Source organism: Bidens hawaiensis, unplaced genomic scaffold, assembly GCF_021521415.1.
Source record: "Bidens hawaiensis isolate Kalapana, Puna unplaced genomic scaffold, B.hawaiensis_p1.1 tig00005482_1, whole genome shotgun sequence".
NCBI lineage: Eukaryota > Viridiplantae > Streptophyta > Magnoliopsida > Asterales > Asteraceae > Bidens > Bidens hawaiensis.
Window position 1 is genome coordinate 378,567 of NW_027491351.1, and position 22,065 is coordinate 400,631.

The 22,065-nt window shown below is 37.3% G+C and overlaps 1 pseudogene; it reads right to left on the reverse strand.

The window, feature by feature from the left end:
* Positions 1-2,235: 2,235 nt before the first annotated feature.
* LOC143629915 (protein SMALL AUXIN UP-REGULATED RNA 51 pseudogene) lies at positions 2,236-2,541 on the reverse strand (annotated as a pseudogene).
* Positions 2,542-22,065: the final 19,524 nt, after the last annotated feature.

Consider the following 22,065-nt stretch of genomic DNA (forward strand, 5'->3'; position numbering starts at 1 on the left):
CTTCTAACAACTGAATGCACATTAATGTACCGTCACGATCATAACGAACTTTTGCCAACTGAATGCACATTAATGTCCCACCGCGTTGCAGCGGGTACAAACCTAGTTTGTTCATTTAAATCATTTGAGTTTCTACGAGCATCATATGCATGCTTAAGAATTTCTTCTTGTTATCCTTATGCAAGGCCCTGCATATATCTGTCGATGGAGTATTATATTATCCTTAAGTATTGCCTCATGAGTACTTTATAAGAAATGTCTTGTTTGTTGCAAGGCGTGTTTGGACTCTTTTGAGGAGCATGTTGTATGTTTTTATGAGCCTCGGGATTCCAGTATCGTCATGATTTGGTTAGGGACCTTCTTTTTGCCATATTCAAGAGTGTCTGGATTTGTGTGAAAAAAGAATCACCTATGAAATTTGTTGACTGGCCCGTTGAAAGAAGGATCAACATTCATACCAATTGACATTTTGGTATTTGGATGGATATTAGGGAAATATACCTCTTTGGATCTATCAGGGGCTCTCCCCTCTTGTGGGCTTTGAGAATAGTGTTTTCAAGGTGGGCAAGACTGCACTAAAAGTTGTTTAATGCAAACGATCAAACACGAGAAAGTGTGTCTTAACAACCAACACAGATTTATACCATTTGCAGTTGATACTTTGGTTTCCTGTGTATACGACTATGGAGCTACTAATTCGAGTCTAACGGTGTCATGCATTTTATGCTTTCGTTTTCCTTGCATATGGTGTTATGTAGTTTGTAAATGACTTAATTTTGTTATTTATAAAAGGTTAGCCACACAATATGTTGCTCGTTTGCCTTCTATTTCAATGTAAGAACCGTAATTTGAAAAAAGGTTAACCACGCATGTATTAGTTTGTTATGTTCAATACGTTTGGACTCTTTCAATTAAGTGAGTGTAGGTTTTTTTAGATTTGTAACGAACAAACATGAATGAACACGAATATGTTGGTTTTTTTAAATGAACAAACATGAACACAAATATTAGTCTTATATAAACCACGGATGGTTGATGTAGGTGACAATGACGGTTGTTTCATGAGAAGGGAATTAGAAAATGGTGGGTGGTAATCGGAAGTTTACCGGTGATGAAGATAATAGATCGACGACGGAGAATATGTACATGAGAGATTTTAAATTAGATTTTGATGATGAAAAGGGTTTCACAAAAAAATGAGAGGTTATAACCCGTTTGAGGGCTATCCGGGTTTGTTGAGACCCATGATCAATGAAAATTATTGTTTGACTACGAAGGTTTCACAAATAAAAAAGATGTTATAACCTATTTAAGGACTATCCGGGTTTGGGGAGACTCATATTCGCGAATTCAGGTCAAACGTATGAGAAGTCACAAATCATAAATTAAACAATCTGGTAGATTGAGAGAAGATCGAATAAAGAGTGAACTAGGTTTTTTATATAAGAATTTATATAAATAGACAGGCAGGTTAACTAAAAGAATTGTAAAATATTGGTTTATAACTTTTATATAGTTGACTGAATTAATAATTTTTGTATTTTACAAGTGAGTATATATTGTGCTTTGTGTTTAAAATAAATCAGAAATAATAACTACGTGTAGAAGCGGCATGATCCCTCCCCATCTACTTGTCACCATTTTTGTCTTTATGCTAAGACCCTCATCCGTTTCTAATTTATTATGAGTGTCACCTCTTCGATCTCATACACAGATTTAATGTATGCAAGTTCAATGTTTTCGTCCAGATCTTTCCCACATGCTTTCCATGGTCACAAATTGATGAAATTCAATCTTTCTAATAGCAAACCAATTCTATTTTAATATTATTAAGGATTAACATCATTTTAAATGGAAAATTAACATGATTGCGACAAACTAACAAATTTTACATTGTTCTATTATGTCCAAATGGGAGACACTATGTTATAAACTTATACAGAATACCTTATGTCATAACATTTTTTTAGCCACACTGCTTCTGAATGAGAGAAAAACTTTACATTAAAACTTGTTTTGAGTGTGAGCCATTCATGATCGATGACCTTCTAGAAAGTTTTGACTCTACAACCATAAACAAATATGTGGACTTTGTGTGAGTAAAGCGGATAATATTGCTCGATAAACCTGAAAATCTCATTCATCTTGTCATTGAGTAGACAACTTTTTCTAGTCTTTCTGAAGTACACAAAAGCAAAAGGAAGAAAATAGTTTGTCTTGTCTCATCATGTGCTTTTACCTAAGCATGGATGTAAGTGATTCAAAGACATGTTCTTCACAAGGAATGGTGAGGCCCATGTCGTGATCGAACCCGTACTCTTCTTCGGCTTGCTGAAGTAGCCTCTGGAACTCGGGGCGTGACAAGAAGGATATAGGGATAATGTATCGGCTACGATTTTCTCCAACGTACACAACAAAGTGGCCTTTGGGGACGTCCTCGTAGCTTTTGTGTTGTTTTCTACCCAAGCTTGAACACCTCTTCACTAGGTGCTTAAAAACTGTTGATTGTGAAAGTTTGTTTGAGGTTTTATTGAAAGCCATTTTGAGAACTCAAAGTTTGCTGGCTTTGAGAGTGTTGAGCATGTGGGTGCTTTGAGAGTGTTGTGGATGTTTATATGATGAGTAGAATATAATAACAGGGAAGAAGAGTGGAGAGGAACAAAAGTGAGACATATATGGTAATCTCCTTCCTTTCTATAGTTACTCGAACCAGTGGCGGATCCAGGAATTTTTTTTAGGTGGTTCCCTCTTAATTTATAAGGTGGTTCCTACGCGTCTTCTATATATCCGTACACTATTATTTCGAAACTCGGGTGGTTCCGGGGAACCACCCGTTTGTATGCTGGATCCGCCAATGACTCGAACATTTTTCTTGTTGTATATATATACACAGGAGGGTTATGCAAAAAGTTCACGAGTCTAAAAAGTGTGACAAGTCATCCGTAGTCGTACATTATCGGGTTGAGGGGTAAATATGTTCAAACTTTAAAATAACACCAAAATACCAAAAACATGGACAGAGACTTGGCAAAAACATACAAGATATTGTTATCTATATTGTATAACAGTAAATAACACAATAACGTACATCTTAAATTTAAATAGTAAAACCATTAATATTTATTGTACAACACTTAAATACGTATTGTTAATGAGTCAAATTTGTATTCTAGACACAATCATCCACAAACTTATGGCATTGTAAAATTATGGCACACGGTTCAAAAAAAGTCCTACCGCACTGTAAATCACAGTTTGTGTTAGTCATGTAGCCGTGCCCTTAAGACACAAATCTCACACCTTTCTTAGGAGGGAATAAGATTGAAAACTTTATCTCACGTACTGTCTTGTAACTTAAATCAAATACTTATTAAATGTGATTTAAATAGCTTGAAAGTATAAAAACGTTTACATAATTTTACATCCACTGAATTTCCTACACTAAAACAAAATGGATCAATAGTTCACAAATGATTTTCATAATGTTCACTACCTATAAAATTCGTTGTGCGTGAATATTCAACTATTTCAGTTTTAAGCGACAAAAGTTAGTTCAAATCTTTTAATTTAATTATTTTTTATAAGCTAAAACTTACAATAGGTGGGGCAATGGGAGAAAATAGTACCCTAAATTAAGGTTGGTTATGTGCTAAGCCAAGCCAAGCCAGCTGGGAGGTCGCTTACCTTAATTTTAAGTTGAGATGAAAATTTGAGCTTAAGTTTAGCTTGACTTGACTTGGGTTGGCTCGATTAAATCTAAAATGGCTTAACTTGATTTGTTTAAGTTAGATTGTTAAAACTTGAAAGAAAAAAGAGTCTTTTCCTTACTTGAACGTATTATAATGATGAAAAGTTGGATCTAATTGATCGAATGATTTTTACCAAAGCTATAAAATATTAAAACTTGAAGTTAGTTTAAACGAGTCAAACGATCGAGCCAATGAGCAAGCTAACAAGTGAGCCAACAAGCAAGCCAAACAAGTGAGCCTATGCATGGGCTAGAGCTCGGCTGGTTTACTAATTCCAAACTAGCTCGCTTCAACTCGTTTACAAACCATGTCAGTTTCAAGTATGCTTTCTAAGCTTTTTCCAAAACGAGTTAGATGGAGAAGACTAACCCCAATTACTCAAACTTTGGCTAGACAATTAGATAAAAAACACAAAAAAAAAGTGAAAAAAAAACATGAGAAATTTGTGCCTACTTGTTGGCCTTTCACCCTCTTCCATACGTACCGGGGCCTTTTACAAGTAGCATTGCATGTGGTTGTCTGTGAACTGAAGAAGAGACCTAACGGCTGGTATTTTTGGGGTATTCAATGTACCAAGAACATGCAAAAAAGTTTTATATGCTTTTCTAATCATTCGTCTGTATCAAACCTTTTATGATATGGCAAGTCCTTGTTTATGGATCAAAACGCACGACACCTAGAACTGTATTAAAAGAAACTTTCAAATACAAAGGTTACAAATCCATATATACAAATCTATGAACACACATAAATGTATTGAAGGAGGACACAGAAATAGCAAATTTGGGAACAAATATATTTTGATGTAAATGCATTCGTATGGGTGAGCAGTTTTTTAGATCTTTTTAAACAAGGGGCATTTACATATATCCTCTTACTAAGCTTAAGAATTACATATTTCCCCACTCCTTAAAATTCAATTACATATTTCCCCTTAATAAAACATACATATTACATATATCCCCTTTTAATTAAAAATACACTATTAAATTCCTATTATACCCTTAATAATGTTTTGTTTTTGTTATTATTAATTAATAAACTCATTATTCTCTCTCGAATTACATTTCACAGCTCCACCCCTAACCCAATTATAATTACATTAATATTGATTCCATTACAATGATAGCTTTGTAGATATTCAAATTAAAATCAAGGGGGGATTACATATATTGTTAGTGCACGGTTTTGGTGTCCGTAGCAATAAGTTATAGGTTGTCTCGTATTTGTATTTAATCTATATTTATTGTGAATTGGGCTTTGGCCTATAATTAGGTAGATTATGTCATAATTTAGGTAGAGAACATGTACATAGATCTAAATTATCCTCTCCATAACTTATTATTCTCTCTAATGTATTCATCCATATTTATCAATAAAGTATATATTTAAAGTATCGATTTCTTGTTGATGTATCGGATTAGCGGCTAGATCTTGGTCTCTATGACGTTCTCTCAATTGGTATCAGAGCAGGAGCTGCTCTCGATGCATCAATAATAAGGTATTGAATCTGAGTTTTTCGTGTTCTTCGGGTTTTGGTCAGATCTGGAGTAATTTAGTGTGTTATTGGTGGATTTGTTGGTGAATTCGTGTTTATTGATGGAAGAGGGAACTTCCTGTGTAATTTGGTGTTAAGTTATGGTGTATTGAAGGATATGCCATGGAAGAGCATGGTTATGGTTTGATTCGGTTTGTGATGATTCTGTGGTTGTTAAGTTAATTGGATGATGGATTTGTATTTATTATTGAAATCCGCATGTTTCTGTGAATTTTGGTGGTTAATTATGGTGAATTGAAGATTTCACCATTGAAGAGCATGTTATGGGTTGATTATTTGGTGACGAATAAGTAATCGTTAAGTTAATTGGGTGTTAGATTCGTGATCAGTGTGAAAAACCGAGTGTTCGGGTAGATTTTCATGGGTAATTATGGTGTTTTGATGATTTCACCATTGATAAAGTTCAAAAATTCCAGATTCCGGTCAGATCTATAATTTTCCGGCGAGATAACAGATTTTTCCGGCGAAAATCATTTTTCCGGCGAGATGTTCAGATCCAACAACCTGGTTCGTTAAGTTACTGTAGCAATTTGTTAAGTTACTGTAGCTAACTCGTTATGTTAACGTAGCTGATTCGTTATGGAGGTTTGACGAATCTACTGTAGCTAATTCGTTATGGGAATGTAACGAATTAAGGTGTAATTCGTTAAGGTAAATGTAACGAATTAAGGAGATTCGTTAAGTTATTTCGTTAAGTTAATTCGTTAAGTTAAAGGTAACGAATTAAGGTGATTCACTATGTGTATAATGAAGTGAAATCTTAACGAATGGGAGGCCATTCGTGTAACAGTTATAACAAATTGGAGTTGGTAATTTATAACGAATTGAGTTAATTCGTTAAGTGTGTAACGAATCGGAGATTAATTTAACGAATGGCGAGCACGAACTAAGATTGGATATTTATAACGAATGGAGATTTGATTCGTTAAAAAAAAAAGAGTAAAATGGCAGGAAAAATTTTCTTGCGCGAATTTTTTTTCTAAATGCTCCTCGTAAGTGAGATTTTATTTTTGAAAATTTTGGCGTCAATATTTATTTTTCGAAAAATTTCGATGAATTTTTGACGGGAAAATCGGAAAAATTTTCTTAATCGAAATTTTTCTCGGATGTTCCTAATGTATTGGAGACTCTTCGTGCAAATTTTGGTAATATATTTTTCGGCCGACTGTTTACGCGTTTCGGCTAGTCGAGGGGGAGATCTTGTGTAATTTAAGGAGGAGTGTGTTTGTTTGTGAACCTTGAAGATTATTTAAGACCTTGCCGAATTTGTCAAGAAAATGGGGAGATAAAACTTTCATTTGAGATTATTTGGCTTCCTACTTTTGCAAGGTTTCTTGAAAATTACTGCAATTCGGGTGGTAATTCGTGTTTGAAAAGCTGCGTTAAACTGAGTTCAAGACTGCAGTTGTTTTTCGATTGGTGATTGATTTGTTCAAGATTGAAACCTGACTATGTGGGATACGAGTGTCTGTCCGTTTACTTCTTTCTGAGGGACTTTGATCCTGACTGTGTTGGCTACGAGTAAATGGCGGATTACTTCTGTTGAGGGGGACGATTCTCGAACGAGTTGATCTTATTGAAGAATATACGAGTCTTGTCATTGATTGAAGAATTTGATCATTTGGGGTTTATTAATGGAGGTTGGAACTCTGAATCATATGCCTAGACATTAGTACATCTTTGCGAACGGGATGTGGAAGAGCTTCAAAGAGTTATTTGGGATAAACGTTATCAAGAGAGGGAAAACCGAAGTGAAAGATGTTGAATGATTGAGTTGTTCATGAAGATGTGTGACGAGGTTAAACGTAAAAATATGTTTTTCTTTACCGATGCTGACAGATAGCTGATGACTTGATGCTGATTGTTGAAAGATTGAACCATATCATACGCCAGTGGATGATCTCCAAGAGTTGCTCAATTTGAAAGGGGGGGGGGGATCTAATATGAGAAGCTACAAGTTATTGGTTTGCTAAAAATTTTTAAAGATTGTTTGTCTGCAAAAGACCGAAAATCATCAGTCAAGGGGGAGTCTGTTAGTGCACAGTTTGTGACTGGTGATTTGCAGTTAAAGTATTCAAGGATAAAGTATTCGATACCTACGGAAAAGGGGGAGTCTGTTAGTGCACTGTTTTGGTGTCCGTAGCGATCGAATAAGTTATAGGTTGTCTCGTTTTTGTATTTAATCTATATTTATTATGAATTGGGCTTTGGCCTATAAATAGGTAGATTATGTCATAATTTAGGTAGAGAACATGTACATAGATCTAAATTATCCTCTCCATAACTTATTATTCTCTCTAATGTATTCATCCATATTTATCAATAAAGTATATATTTAAAGTATCGATTTCATGTTGATGTATCGGATTAACGGCTAGATCTTGGTCTCTATGACGTTCTTTCATATACCCCCCTACTAACTTGATAAATTACATATATCCCCAACTCAAAACTTATAATTATATATATTCCCAATTCATATAAAATTACAAAGTTACCCTTTCCATATGCAAATCAATCTGCCATAATATCCACACGCTTCAACCTGTTCACAACAAAATCTTAGCCCCCCAAATCTCTACGACCGGAATTGAAGTTGCCATTCTCAGTTCTCCCAAAATCGATGTCGCCAAAATAACCAGGAATTAAAGTTTGGGTAGAGAGTTCGGGCTGGGGAATCGAATGTAGTTGATAACTCTAGTATGCCTTTCTTGGGGGAACTTGGTTCTCTACCAGAATAAGGACATCCCTTTCATTTTCACTCGCCGGTGCCGCCGATTTCTTTAGGGAAGATGAAGTGAACAGTGACAATTTTTTAGGAGCATCCATAACAAAATTGTTCCACAATAATGTTATCTTATTATATTTTGTTTAATACTTTGATTTTAGGGGCACTTACATATATTCCCAAGCTTAAGAATTACATATTTCCCCACTCCTTAAAAATCAATTACATATTTCCTCTTAATAAAATATACATATTACATATATCCCCTTTTCATTAAAAATACACTATTAAATTCCTATTATACCCTTAATAATGTTTTTTTTTGTTATTATTTATTAATAAACTCATTATTCTCTCTCGAATTACAAATCCCCTATGTATGTGTTAGGGACGTTGAATGGCTGATCAACTTTAACTAGAAAACAACGATAGATGCTATCCGCCATCTCGCTCTAGTTTTGGCACACGATATATATGTTAAGCAACACATAAAAATACAATAACAAAATTTCATGTTTGTTCCGATTAAGTCATTCATATTTTATTTTGTTTCAATTAGGTCACTTAACTTTCAGTTTGTCTCAATTAGGTCACTTTCACTTAACTTTCAATTTGCATTCTAAAACGAGTGGGACAACTACTATATTATCGAAAGTTATATATTTAGTGATAAAAAATAAAAAAATGTTGGTTTTAGTGACGTTTTAGTTATTTGTAAACATATAATATGAAGGTAAAAAAGATAGTATTAGAACATTTATTGAAAAGTGAGTGACCTAATTGAGCTAAAATTGAAAGTTGAGTGACCTAACTGTGACACATAAAAAGTTGAGTGACATAAATAAAACAAAATTGAAAGTTGAGTGACATAATTAAGACAAAATAAAATACGAGTGACTTAATTAAAACAAACTTGAAACATGGTTTCTGTTATAAAGTTATCCCTTTTAAAAAACGGTTCACTATTAAATGTGTGTGTGAAGGGCTATTTTTTGTGTAAAAAACATATGAAGTATCCAGGATGTGATGCGAAAATTTAGTATGAGTTAGAGGTTGTTTTAGATGCGCTATTATAATTGTTTGGAGACACCCTATTATAATCATCCAATTTCTTCAAGCATTAAACCTTAACATATCTCAATTGGTTAAGAGGGTGTAAGACTTGGAACAATAACCTAAAGGTCGTGGGTTCGAAACCAATCCTAAGCTCCAACCGCCTTGCCATTGAGTGAGGCTGATTTACCTCTCACGTGATGGGCATTGGACGATCTGGCGTAGGCCCTGTCCAAATCAACACGTTTTGGAACAATATTCCTCAACATCTTATATGTAACTATTTAATTTTCCGCATTTACAACCGTCAACCACCATTAAAACTTGCTTCGCATTTGCATGGTTGATGGTACATTTTATATGGAAATGACAATCATTGAGAGTAATTAATCAGTAATAAGTTGTAAGTGCTCATCAGATTTGATACTTCGAGAAATGGAGTTATGATTTGTTTATATGTTGATAACATGTTGATCTTTTATGAGTTAATATAATCGTAGAGTTCTTACCATCCAACTTTTGCATGAAGGACTTTGGAGAGACTAAGGTGATCCTACGTATTATGATTAAGCATGAGAAGAAGGGTATAATAATTTCATAATCTCATTATCTTGAGAAAGTGTTCTCCACTAGACACTCATGTGGATCTTAATGTGAAGCTTACTCCTATCAGAGGTGATGCAATATTGTTGATCAGTTTTTCATGTAAGTAATAGAAAACATGAATAAAATAAACCTATCAACCTATTACAGCATGTAGAGTAGTAACCGCAGCAGAGTATGATGTAGTCGACATGTTTGTCATCTTGATAGAGTTCCCATTTAGGATGTATAGTTAAGGATGATGTTAGGGTTCTTGAGAGGAACCTGGTTTTAGGAGAGAGGAGACACACAAAATTGTTATGTGTGTGTGATTAGGTTATGATGTTAATATTTATCTCTATTTATATACACCCAAGGGAAACCCATTATTAGTTAAAGGTAATATGGTCCATCAACAATTATCAAACTAATATATATAGTAAGGTATAATTAATATTTTGATCTAATATAATATAAATGATAATTATGACCATATTAATAAATATATAATATATATTTATTCTTACATTCTCCCACTTAGCTGAGTAATCATTTATTATAAGTATTAGATAAGTCTAATAAGGAGTTAACACTCAATTTTAGCATTAAACTTAAACTGGAGCAGAGTAATACAGTAATTGAATTGAACATCAGCTCAAAATCCCCATTAATCATAATGCAGTCCTTATTTAAAACCTAAGTAGTTATGATCAAAATTTTCAAGTAAGCCCTTCAGAAAGTTTGATTTGTATATTGTAATAACGCAAAAATTTCGAAGTTCAAAATATCAACTTTCCTAAGTTTAGGGACTAAAATTGCCAAATTCCAAAGTTGAGGGTCTAATTTGTAAAATCTGATTTCCCTGACCCATCGCAGTACGCGACAGGTCAGAAGAGACTCCCATGGCGGTATGCGATGGGGAGTCTGACACAGTGTGACACGTGTGCCATGTGGCACACGGTGGCACTATGTGCTGCCACGTGGCAATGCCTGCTGCCACGTGAGCAGTGGTTGCCACGTGTCGACACGTGGCAGACCTACCCTCTGCGTTATCAACCCTACGTCGCGGTACGTGACGGGGTGCCCAAAGGACCCATCGCGGTACGCGGTGGGATCCAAAATATTGTCTATAAATAGCGGCCATGGGCAGCTCATTTCTGCACACCAACATTGCTCACACATCTCACTACTCTCTCTCTAGCCTTACCTCGATAAGCGTGCCATAATCCATCATTAAACGTGTCCCGAACCTTCGTTTGTGTACCAACGTTTCCTTGGAGTTCGTGCCACCCGCCACTCACATTCGAGCAAAGGTGTTGTTATAATGGCGAAAGATCTCGTAAAGCGTGTCGACAAGTATTAAAGATTTAGCGTTCCTCGATTCGAAAAGATTGAAGCGGCGTTGGAGTGCTGCTCAAGTCCCTAGAGTTTCTATACGCCACTAAGGTTAGGCGTTATGATGAATTCAATATAATTCAATATTATATTAAAGGCTTAAGCCTTAAGTCGAGGATATACTCGATACCTTGATAAAAGAAAAGAAAAGAAAACATAACAAAGAAATGAATGAAATAATAGATATTGATTAATGTGATAACAAATATATGTGTGTAAGTATATATGTAAATATTCATTGTTATGAAATATTATTTAATGAATAAAGAGTATTCTTTAATAATAAAAGAAAAAGATTACGTTTCTTGGAGAAGAAGAAACGTCGGGTTTTTGAATATAAACTAAAGGTTTATAATATACTTTTAAACTAAAGGTTTTAAAGTAAATAAGAATTGAACTAAAGGTTCAATCGAGGATTGAGATATAAGACTAAAGGTCTTAAGCCGGATCTTGTATCCGACTAACAAATATTTATACTCGTACTATAGGTGCGAGATAAAGAAAGGGAAAGACCCTTGGACGGTGATTGAAGCCGATCCTAAAGAGACAAGGTGAATACGCCCCCAAACTTTTACTTATTTAAAAATGAGTCAAACGTGTTATTTGAAATTGTTTACAAGGAACTATGTGTTCCTAAAACCGTTATAAATAAAGGGTATAAACCTAGCCCTCAGGCTGTGGTATACGTATGTTTGGATCCTTAAATAGGTGGTACTATGCGATGTATGGGCATGATCGCACCACCCTTGGTCGTAGGACGCTCTCCTGCAGGGAGTACGACCTTATGTGTATATTTACGGGTACTTAACTAAGTCGAACGCTGCGGTGTTTGCTGAGGTGACCTAGCGTAGAAGCTCATATTTATAATATGTTATTTGACTTTGTTATTCCTAAGCCACGTTTGGCCGAGGCAGGCGTAGTCTCGAGGAGTAATAAAGTAAAAGAAATATTTTTGCGTCAGCGTATTCACCAGCATTCGTTGCTGACGTATTTTCTTACATTTTGCAGGTGGACAAAGTTAGAGCTTGGCATGACGAAGTACTATGATATCTGATGGCTCGGATTCTTTTTGTGAACTTAGTGTTTTAAAGTGGTGGTTTTGTAAATATAAACAAATAACCTTTTGTTAACTTACACGGGTGTTTATAATCCCGTCTTTTGAATATATATAAATGTTACATTTTCGATCCTTAAAGTTGTATGAGACTTCCGCAAACTAACGCAACTCTGATTTATTTACAAACACGATACCAAGTTATGGGTCGCACTCCTAGGCCCTGAAAGGGGGTGTGACAGGCTTGGTATCAGAGCCATCGATCTTAGCGAATTGGGTATCATAAAACAATACCCAAGCTTCGATCCAAGTATAGGAAACTATTTGATTATTTGTTTTAAGGATGAGATTGGTTGGTAACCTTTCTATCCCTCTCTACATTCTAAACCACCTATAAATGTTAGATGTCGTTTAAAGCTCACATTGAGAACTACATACGCAAGGCCAAGGAAGCCGGTATAGCCGAACCCTACCTTGAAGATAACATGACCGATGGATATTACGAAGCGTTCTTTGATCAAGACGTGGAACGAGACTTGTCCAAACCCCTATACTATCCCGGAAGTAGGCACTACACGATCAACATCCCCGATAGTCCACCGAAGCCAAGTGTTGAGGCACCGAGGCATTCAAGCTATCATCCACCGACTATGCCAATGTATCAACCGTCAGAAATACCAACATACCACCCAACGGAGATCCCAATTTATCAACCCACGGAGGTACCACAATATTTCCAACTGGTTATGTACCGCCAAATCCACATCCATCATATGCCTTCCTTTTTAACCGACCCATAAAGGAAGAACCACGAAGCCCATCCTCCGACTGGATGCAGTGTCATTCCGACCCATGCCGATGGTTTACCGGAAGTTCTACCTTCAATGAAGTCAGTTCAAAACCCAACAGTGGAGAAGGGATATCCCGAAAGCCCAAGATGAGGATCATGATGCCTTTCGAAAGTTTCAAGATGCCCTCCATGAACATAGAAACTCCACAACCTATGGAGGAAGACAAACCTGAAGAGGAAGAGGAACCCATAGAGGAGGAAGAACCAATAGAAGAGGAGAATTCCGATCTCGAGGAAGAGGAAGATGATGAGGACCCGGTGGAAGAGTCCGAGGAAGAGATGGAAGAAGAGCATCCAGAGAACCCGAACGAAATATCAAGCCCGATGAATGGATCACTCACTTCCAATAATGCAAGCTATGGTTCTGTGGACCCGTATGTCCAGTACTTGGAGAAACTAAGGATCCAAACTTCGTCAAGCTTCCCACCGTTTCAAGGAGAAATTCCTTCAACTCAAGAACAAGCCGACGAGATCCGCGAACAAAACCAAGCTGCCAAGACCAACCTCTATCTTTCATCATACATGGACTCCATATCCGGAGCTGAGAAACCATTACGAGATGGTAACACTGGGTTATCACGACCCACCACCGCAGTACAGATATCCCAACATAGTCCCGTAGTCGTACGAAGAACATCTGGATCGTGCATTGTATGAGACCGACGACTGGAGGAAGAAGGTGGATGAGAAAGAGAAGGAAAAGAAGAAAGTTGGAAAATCACTCCTTCGTAAATGCAACAAACTAATGAAGGTTGTGAAGAAGTTCTTGAAGGACTGAAAATGTGGAGTGTGATGTGAAGACTTTTTATGTGTAAACCTAGTGTTGTATATGTGTATGAATAAAAGAACGTTTGAAACGTTCTTATGTAATAAGAGGACTAGCTATATATATATATATATATGTATTGTAAAATATATATATCCTTTGGATATATATATAATGTGTAATAAATAAAATATGTGTTTGAAAGAAACGTTGTTAAAATTTTCAGACTAATTGAAAAGAGAAAATGTCTGAACAAAGAAATAATAACGAGAATGCTCGTAGAGAGAAAGAAATAATAGCCAAGGGGAAAGACCCCGAAAATGAGAGAGAGGAAGATATTCCCGAGAAATACATGAACAAAATCCAAAAGATAATAAAAGATGCATTGAGGGAAGAATCTATGAGTAGATCTCATTCTAGGCAATCTCGAAATTCTTAATCTGTTAACCCTTCTAAACCCGTTAAATCCCATCCTAATCCCTCTCAAGTTGAAGAGAGTGTGCATGAGTCTAACGCCGACGGCGGAGTTAGACGTGAGTTCAAGAAACTCAAGATAAGCGGTTGTTCATTTAAAGATTTTAAATACTATGGACCGAAAGAGTTCCATGGTGATAAGGGAGCCATTTCAACCGTGAGGTGGCTCGAGGAAATGAAAACTATTGTTATCACGAGTAAGTGTTATGAGGTTGAGAAAATTCAGTATTCAGCCCTTATGTTTAAGGGCGAAGTGTTGGAGTGGTGGAATGCTCTGTTAATGAGCAAAGGAAGAGATGTAATGTACGGTATGAGTTGGGAAGATTTTAAAGCCTTGTTGATGGCTAAGTTCTGTCCTATGCATGAGACCGATCAGATTCAAACGAAATTTTTGAATCTCAAGGTCGTTGGGACAAACCTCCGCGAATACAATACTAAATTCCATGAGTATTGTCGCCTTGTTCCCCAGCTGGTTAACCCAGATTCCAGCAAAGTCACAAGATATATTTGGGGAATTCCGCGGGAAATCCGCGACATGGTAAGGTCTCACCTACCACAAACCTCCGACTCTGCGATGGAGTTGGCCGGTTACCTAATGGGCGGCATGGTTCGTAACAAGGAAGAAGATAAAAAGGTTACGGCACCAACGGCTCAAGGAAGAACAAGTGGAGGAAATAATCGCTTCAGAGGTAAGGGCGTGAACCAAAGCCGATTAAATTCAAACATGCCACAATTCAAGACGTGTAGGAGGTATCACAAGGGCCGTTGCAACTTCGCCCCGCCTCCTAAAGTTTGTGAATCTTGCAATCGCACTAATCATGATGCTGTGGATTGCTGGAAAAAGAGGATGACTTGCTTTAACTGCAAGGAAATGGTCCATTTAAGTTTCGAGTGCCCAAAGAACAAGCCTGCTGCTGGTGGTGCGGGTGGTAGTGGCAAGGACAAAAATGGATACGCTCGAGTCTTCGTACTCGACACAAAAAGGGCCGCTGACGTGCCAGAAACCATAACCGGTACGTTTTTAGTCAACGACACCTATGCGAGAGTTTTATTTGATTCTGGTGACAACTTGAGTTTTATAGATTATAATTTTTGTAGTCTATTAAACAAACCATTAACTAAATTAGATAAAACTCTAAGCGTCGAGACTGCTAGAGGTGAAATCATTAAGATCTCCGAAGCTCTTGAAAACGGAAAAATCTTTCTAGCTGGTTATTCGTTACCTATTTGTTTGTTACCCATGAGTCTGGCTGGTTTTGATATTGTACTTGGTATGGATTGGTTATCCAATAACCATGCCTGTATTATCTGCAATAGCAAAACTGTTGAGCTTCAAGCCCCCGATAAACGAACGATTCGAATTGAAGGGGACAAAGACGCTGGCCAAGTTAGCATAATCTCCATGATTAGGGATAACAAATGTTTAAATCAAGGATGCCTCGCATTCATGGCCTACGTCACTGAAGAGTCTAAGCCAAAAGAAATTAAAGACGTCCCGATCGTTTCTGAATTTTCTGATGTCTTTCCTAATGAAATCCCCGGTATTCCTCCCGACCATGAGGTGGAATTTAGAATCGATCTGATTCCCGGTACTGCTCCAATCGCCAAAGCTCCATATCGCTTAGCGCCGACCGAAATGAAGGAGTTAAAGAAACAACTCGATGAGCTTTTGGAGAAAGGTTTTATTCGACCGAGTTCGTCGCCTTGGGGAGCACCAATTCTATTCGTCAAGAAGAAGGATGGTTCCATGAGGAGGTGTATCGACTTTCATGCGTTGAACAACGTTACAATCAAAAATCGATATCCACTCCCTCGTATTGATGACCTTTTCGATCAACTTCAAGGTGCTAGCTTCTTTTCAAAAATCGATCTTCGTTCCGGCTATCACCAACTTAAAGTTCAATCTGAAGACATTCCAAAGACTACTTTTTGAACAAGGTATGGACATTATGAGTTCACGGTTATGCCGTTTGGACTTACTAATGCTCCGGCCACATTTATGGATATGATGAACCGTATTTGCAAGCCTTACTTGGATAAATTCGTTATCGTATTCATCGACGACATACTTATTTATTCTTAGTCAAAGGCCGATCATGAAATCCACCTTCATACTTTTCTTGAAATTCTAAGAACCGAGAAGTTGTATGCCAAGTTCTCGAAATGCGAGTGTTATTGAAAGTTCAATGTCGGTGACAAAGTGTTATTGAAAGTCTCTCCTTGAAAAGGTGTTGTTCGCTTCAGTAAGAAAGGAAAATTAAGTCCTCGATTCGTTGGACCTTTTGAGGTATTCGAACGAATCGGAACTGTTGCATACCGTTTGCGACTGCCTGAGGAAATACAAGGGATACACGATGTATTCCATGTTTCGAATTTGCGTAAGTGTTTGACCAATAAATCGTTGGCTAAGCCATTAAAAGGCGTTGAAATAAATGAGAACATAAAATTCGTAGAACGTCCAATACAAATTGAAGATTTGAAAACAAAGAAGTTAAAGAAAAGAACATTGAAAATAGTGAAAGTAAAATGGGACTCGCGTAGAAGGCCCGAATATACTTGGGAACTCGAATCGGAAATGAGAAAGAAATACCCCCACTTGTTCGAGTAAAGCAATCTCGAGGACAAGATTTGTTTCAAGGTGGGGAGGATGTAACAACGCGAAAATTTCGAAGTTCAAAATATCAACTTTCCAAAGTATAGCGACTAAAATTGCCAAATTCCAAAGTTGAGGGTCTAATTTGTAAAATCTGATTTCCCTGACCCGTCGCGGTACGCGACAGGTCAGAAGAGACTCCCATCGCGGTATGCTATGGGGATTCTGACACAGTATGACACGTGTGCCACGTGGCACACGGTGGCACTATGTGCTGCCACGTGTTGCCACGTGGAGCGGTGGCTGCCACGTGCCGACAGGTGGCAGACCTACCCTCTGCGTCATCAACCCTACGTCGTGGTACGCGACGGGGTGCCCAAAGGACCCGTCGCGGTACGCGATGGGATCCAATATATTGTCTATAAATAGCGGCCATGGGCAGCTCATTTCTGCAAACCAACATTGCTCACACATCTCACTACTCTCTCTCTAGCCTTACCTCGATAAGCGTGCCATAATCCATCGTTAAGTGTGTCCCGAACCTTCGTTTGTGTACCAACGTTTCCTTGGAGTTCCTGCCACCCGCCACTCACATTCGAGCAAAGGTGTTGTTATAATGGCGAAAGATCTCGTAAAGCGTGTCGACGAGTATTAAAGATTTGGCGTTCCTCGATTCGAAAAGATTGAAGCGGCGTTGGAGTGCTGCTCAAGTCCCTAGAGTTTTTATACGCCACTAAGGTTAGGCGTTATGATGAATTCAATATAATTCAATATTATATTAAAGGCTTAAGCCTTAAGTCGAGGATATACTCGATACCTTGATAAAAGAAAAGAAAAGAAAACATAACAAAGAAATGAATGAAATAATAGATATTGATTAATGTGATAACAAATATATGTGTGTAAGTATATATGTAAATATTCTTTGTTATGAAATATTATTTAATGAATAAAGAGTATTCTTTAATAATAAAAGAAAAAGATTACGTTTCTTGGAGAAGAAGAAACGTCGGGTTTTTGAATATAAACTAAAGGTTTATAATATACTTTTAAACTAAAGGTTTTAAAGTAAATAAGAATTGAACTAAAGGTTCAATCGAGGATTGAGATATAAGACTAAAGGTCTTAAGCCGGATCTTGTATCCGACTAACAAATATTTATACTCGTACTATAGGTGCGAGATAAAGAAAGGGAAAGACCCTTGGACGGTGATTGAAGCCGATCCTAAAGAGACAAGGTGAATACGCCCCCAAACTTTTACTTATTTTAAAATGAGTCAAACGTGTTATTTGAAATTGTTTACAAGGAACTATGTGTTCCTAAAACCGTTATAAATAAAGGGTATAAACCTAGCCCTCAGGCTGTGGTATAGGTATGTCTGGATCCTTACATAGGTGGTACTATGCGATGTATGGGCATGATCGCACCACCCTTGGTCGTAGGACGCTCTCCTGCAGGGAGTACGACCTTATGTGTATATTTACGGGTACTTAACTAAGTCGAACGCTGCGGTGTTTGCTGAGGTGACCTAGCGTAGAGGCTCATATTTATAATGTGTTATTTGACTTTGTTATTCCTAAGCCACGTTGGGCTGAGGCAGGCGTAGTCTCGAGGAGTAATAAAGTAAAAGAAATATTTTTGCGTCAGCGTGTTCACCAGCATTCGTTGCTGACGTATTTTCTTACATTTTGCAGGTGGACAAAGATAGAGCTTGGCATGACGAAGTACTATGATATCTGATGGCTCAGATTCTTTTTGTGAACTTAATGTTTTAAAGTGGTGGTTTTGTAAATATAAACAAATAACCTTTTTTTAACTTAAACGGGTGTTTATATTCCCGTCTTTTGAATATATATAAATGTTACATTTTCGATCCTTAAAGTTGTAGAGACTTCCGCAAACTAACGCAACTTTGATTTATTTACAAACACGATACCAAGTTATGGGTCGCACTCCTAGGCCCTGGAAGGGGGTGTGACATATATTAATTCATGTATATGTCATTATGCATGTAGAACATATTAAGAAACGTACAAAATCAATACTGATGAGGAAATTTAATAGTTAATCATTCATAGTATGATATGCAGTTGCGCATATTCATCAATAACCCGTCATTATTATAAGCGCTTTCATAGTATTTATTGGTGAGACTTTTAGTTATTGGATCCTGTTGGGCTTACATTTGTTTGGTTTGTACTTTGGTTTGGGCTTATTTGTATTCTATTTTGGGCTTATATGTAAACCGAGATCCAAGTGATCTCGATGGGCTTTTGACTTATGTTGGGCTAGGGTGTAGTACCTATATATATACATTGTATCTAGGTTTTTGGGTGGCCGTTCATAGTTTTCATTGAACGAGATCGTGTGTAACATTGTGCTTAAGCACCAGACGTAATATACGTGTGTTTTGAAGCATTCTTCGTGTGTTCTTTACATGTTCATCTATTCTACCTTGAATCATCTCGTGTTAATTTCCGCTTAACATTGAGATTTTTTGATATCACATTGAAAGATCCGTCTTAAGGACTTACAATTGGTATCGGAACCTATAGACCTATTCTAGGCTCGGTTGAAGTGATATCTCTGATTCAATTTTTTTTTGATTTGGATGATTTTGGCTTAAGAATTTATGGAAATCAAAGATCAAGTGTTCATCGTGGTTCTTGAGACGAGTTTGGAAATGATTTGATTTGATCTGGTTTTGTTTAAAATTTCAAATCCTAGAGATTTCGGAATTTATCTTGTTACCAAAGTTGCCTGGTCAAAGCTTCTTTGAGTATATAAGAAGTTCTCGGGCAAATTTTCATCGTTTTAGGCTAATTTTGTGTGTTCTCGGTGGTCTTTGATTGTTCTCAGTGAAATCTATTGGTTCTCGGTTGGCACTGATCATTCTCGGTCAATTTTGGGTCTCCTGTTGACTTTGGCTGTTCTCGCTCAACTAATATTGTTTTCGGCTGACTTTCTTGGTTCTCGGTCAACATTAGTTCTCGGGCACTAGAGTTTTCGGTTGGATTATATATTTGGGCTTAATCGTTTTGGGCTTTAAGTAATATAATAAACTGTTTGAACTTATTTTCTGGACAAGACATTAACTTGTATTCAAAAATGGACCAAATAACAAATGGATCAACTAATGCTACACTGCATCAAGAACTAGACTCTATAATGGCAACTGCTACTTGTATACGCCGTCTACTGTCTCATGAGGGGTTTAGCTAGTGGAATTTCAGGTTTGAAAAATACGTGAAAATGAAAGATGCCAAGGTTTGGAGAAGTATTATTATAGGGCCTCAAGTTATCACGTACCAACGTGTAAACTCTAAGGAAGTTGCTGTGAACCCTATTGAACTGTATGATGATGTTGATTTTGAAAAGATTGAAGAGGATGACAAGGCGCTTTCTACTTTAACCATGGCACTCTCACCTGAGATTGCCTTGGGTTTAGAGAATTACAGTATGCTAAGGCCCTGTGGGTACCTTTGATTGAAGTGTTTGAGGGTAATAAGGATATGAGGAGAAGTCGTCAAGATCTCTTGCGACAGAAGTTCAATATGTTCAATCATGTTTTGGGAGAGTCGTTGGAATCTCAGCTGCATAGATTCATATCCTTTGTGACTGAGATAGTATCTACGAATATCAATCTGACAACCGCTGAAACAAACAATAAACTGGTGAATTCCCTGCCTCAAACCTGGGATATGAATGTCGCGGTGATTAAGAAGACGAAAGATCTCAACAGGCTAACTCTGTAAGAAGTTATGGCAATCATCAAGGCTTGTGACATGGATGACAAGCAACGTGCCATAAACCATGCAAACTCTTACAATACAGCTGGCTACAGTGCTGCTTCCAACAATGCACTCATCTCACAAGAAATCTTCTCAATGTTTAAGGCTTCTCAAGGGCAGCATACTCAGCAGTATCAGCCTTAGAACAACTTCTCCATGTTTAAGTCCGCTCAGGGTCAATTCTCTCAAGCTCCACCGCAACCAACTCCTGTGTTCTTTCCTAAACCTGCTTAACCATCTGCTGCTACTGTTAAACCTTAGACATCTGCTGCGTCTTCCAGTCAGGGTCCCAGTCAGATTCCCTCCATTTCAAAGGAAACTCAGGAAAACATCACCATAATGGCTGGGTTCATGAATTGTTACAACACCTTTCTTGCTGAAATCTAGTTCAACCAGTAGTAGCTGCTGAGCTGGATCAAATTCATCTTGATGATGTAGAAGAAATGGATATCTCTTGGCAAATCGCCATGACAGTGTTTCGTGCAAAGAAATTTACTAAGAGAACAGGCAGAAACAACTGGAATGTGCCAGCAAATCAGATGGTGGGACACAACAAGGATACTTTGAGATGCTATAACTGTCACGAGCCGGGTCACTTTGCTCGTGAATGCACTAACCCAGCAAAGGTAGGAAACAGAGAAAGGGCGCTGGTTCCAGTGGGAAATGCTAGAGGAGTAAATGGGGCAGGTCCGGTTGAAGGTGACCGAGGTATGGTAGCTCAACAGTTCTCCAGGAACGATCAGATGGCAGCCCTCAGCATAGGTAATCAGACTAAAAACTTTGCTCGTGTTGAAATTGCTGAAGAAGAAAATGCTGCTGAGGAACAAGTTAAGGAGCTTCAATTTGCTTTCATGGCCTTCACTCCCCCCCAACTCATCCGAGGTAAGTTCCCAATTATGTTCTCAAGCTTGTGTTAACAAAGTAGATCTTTACAAATCACATAATAGTAACATGCTTAGAGAAATGGAAGGAATAAAATCTGAAAATTTTACTCTTAAGAAGAATGAAAAAGCTTTCAGAGATAAAATTGAGGCACAGAAAAAGGACTTTTCTAAACTTTAATATGATTTTAGCATAATATGTTGTCACCACCTTGATGCAAAACAGAAAATTGCTGAGCTAACTGCTGAAATGGAAGCCTCTAAATTAGAAATTATAAATTTAACTGATATATTTGCAAGAGGTGAACTAGATTTTTAAAAATTCTAAGGCTCTAGTACTGTTGTTAGCTCCATGATTGAGGATCAATTATGGTGGAAAGAAAACGCTGGTGAGGGGATATGGTACAGTGCTGTACCCCCTCCATACAACGAGATTTACACCAGTCTTCCTATTACCATTACCAAAGAGCAGGAAGAAAGGGTAAAAACCATGAAAAATGGTAAAAACAATGAGAATGGCAAAGATGCTCCTGGTTCAGTAAAAGCTACTGAGTGAACGTCAGGGGTGAATGATACTAATGTGTTTACTT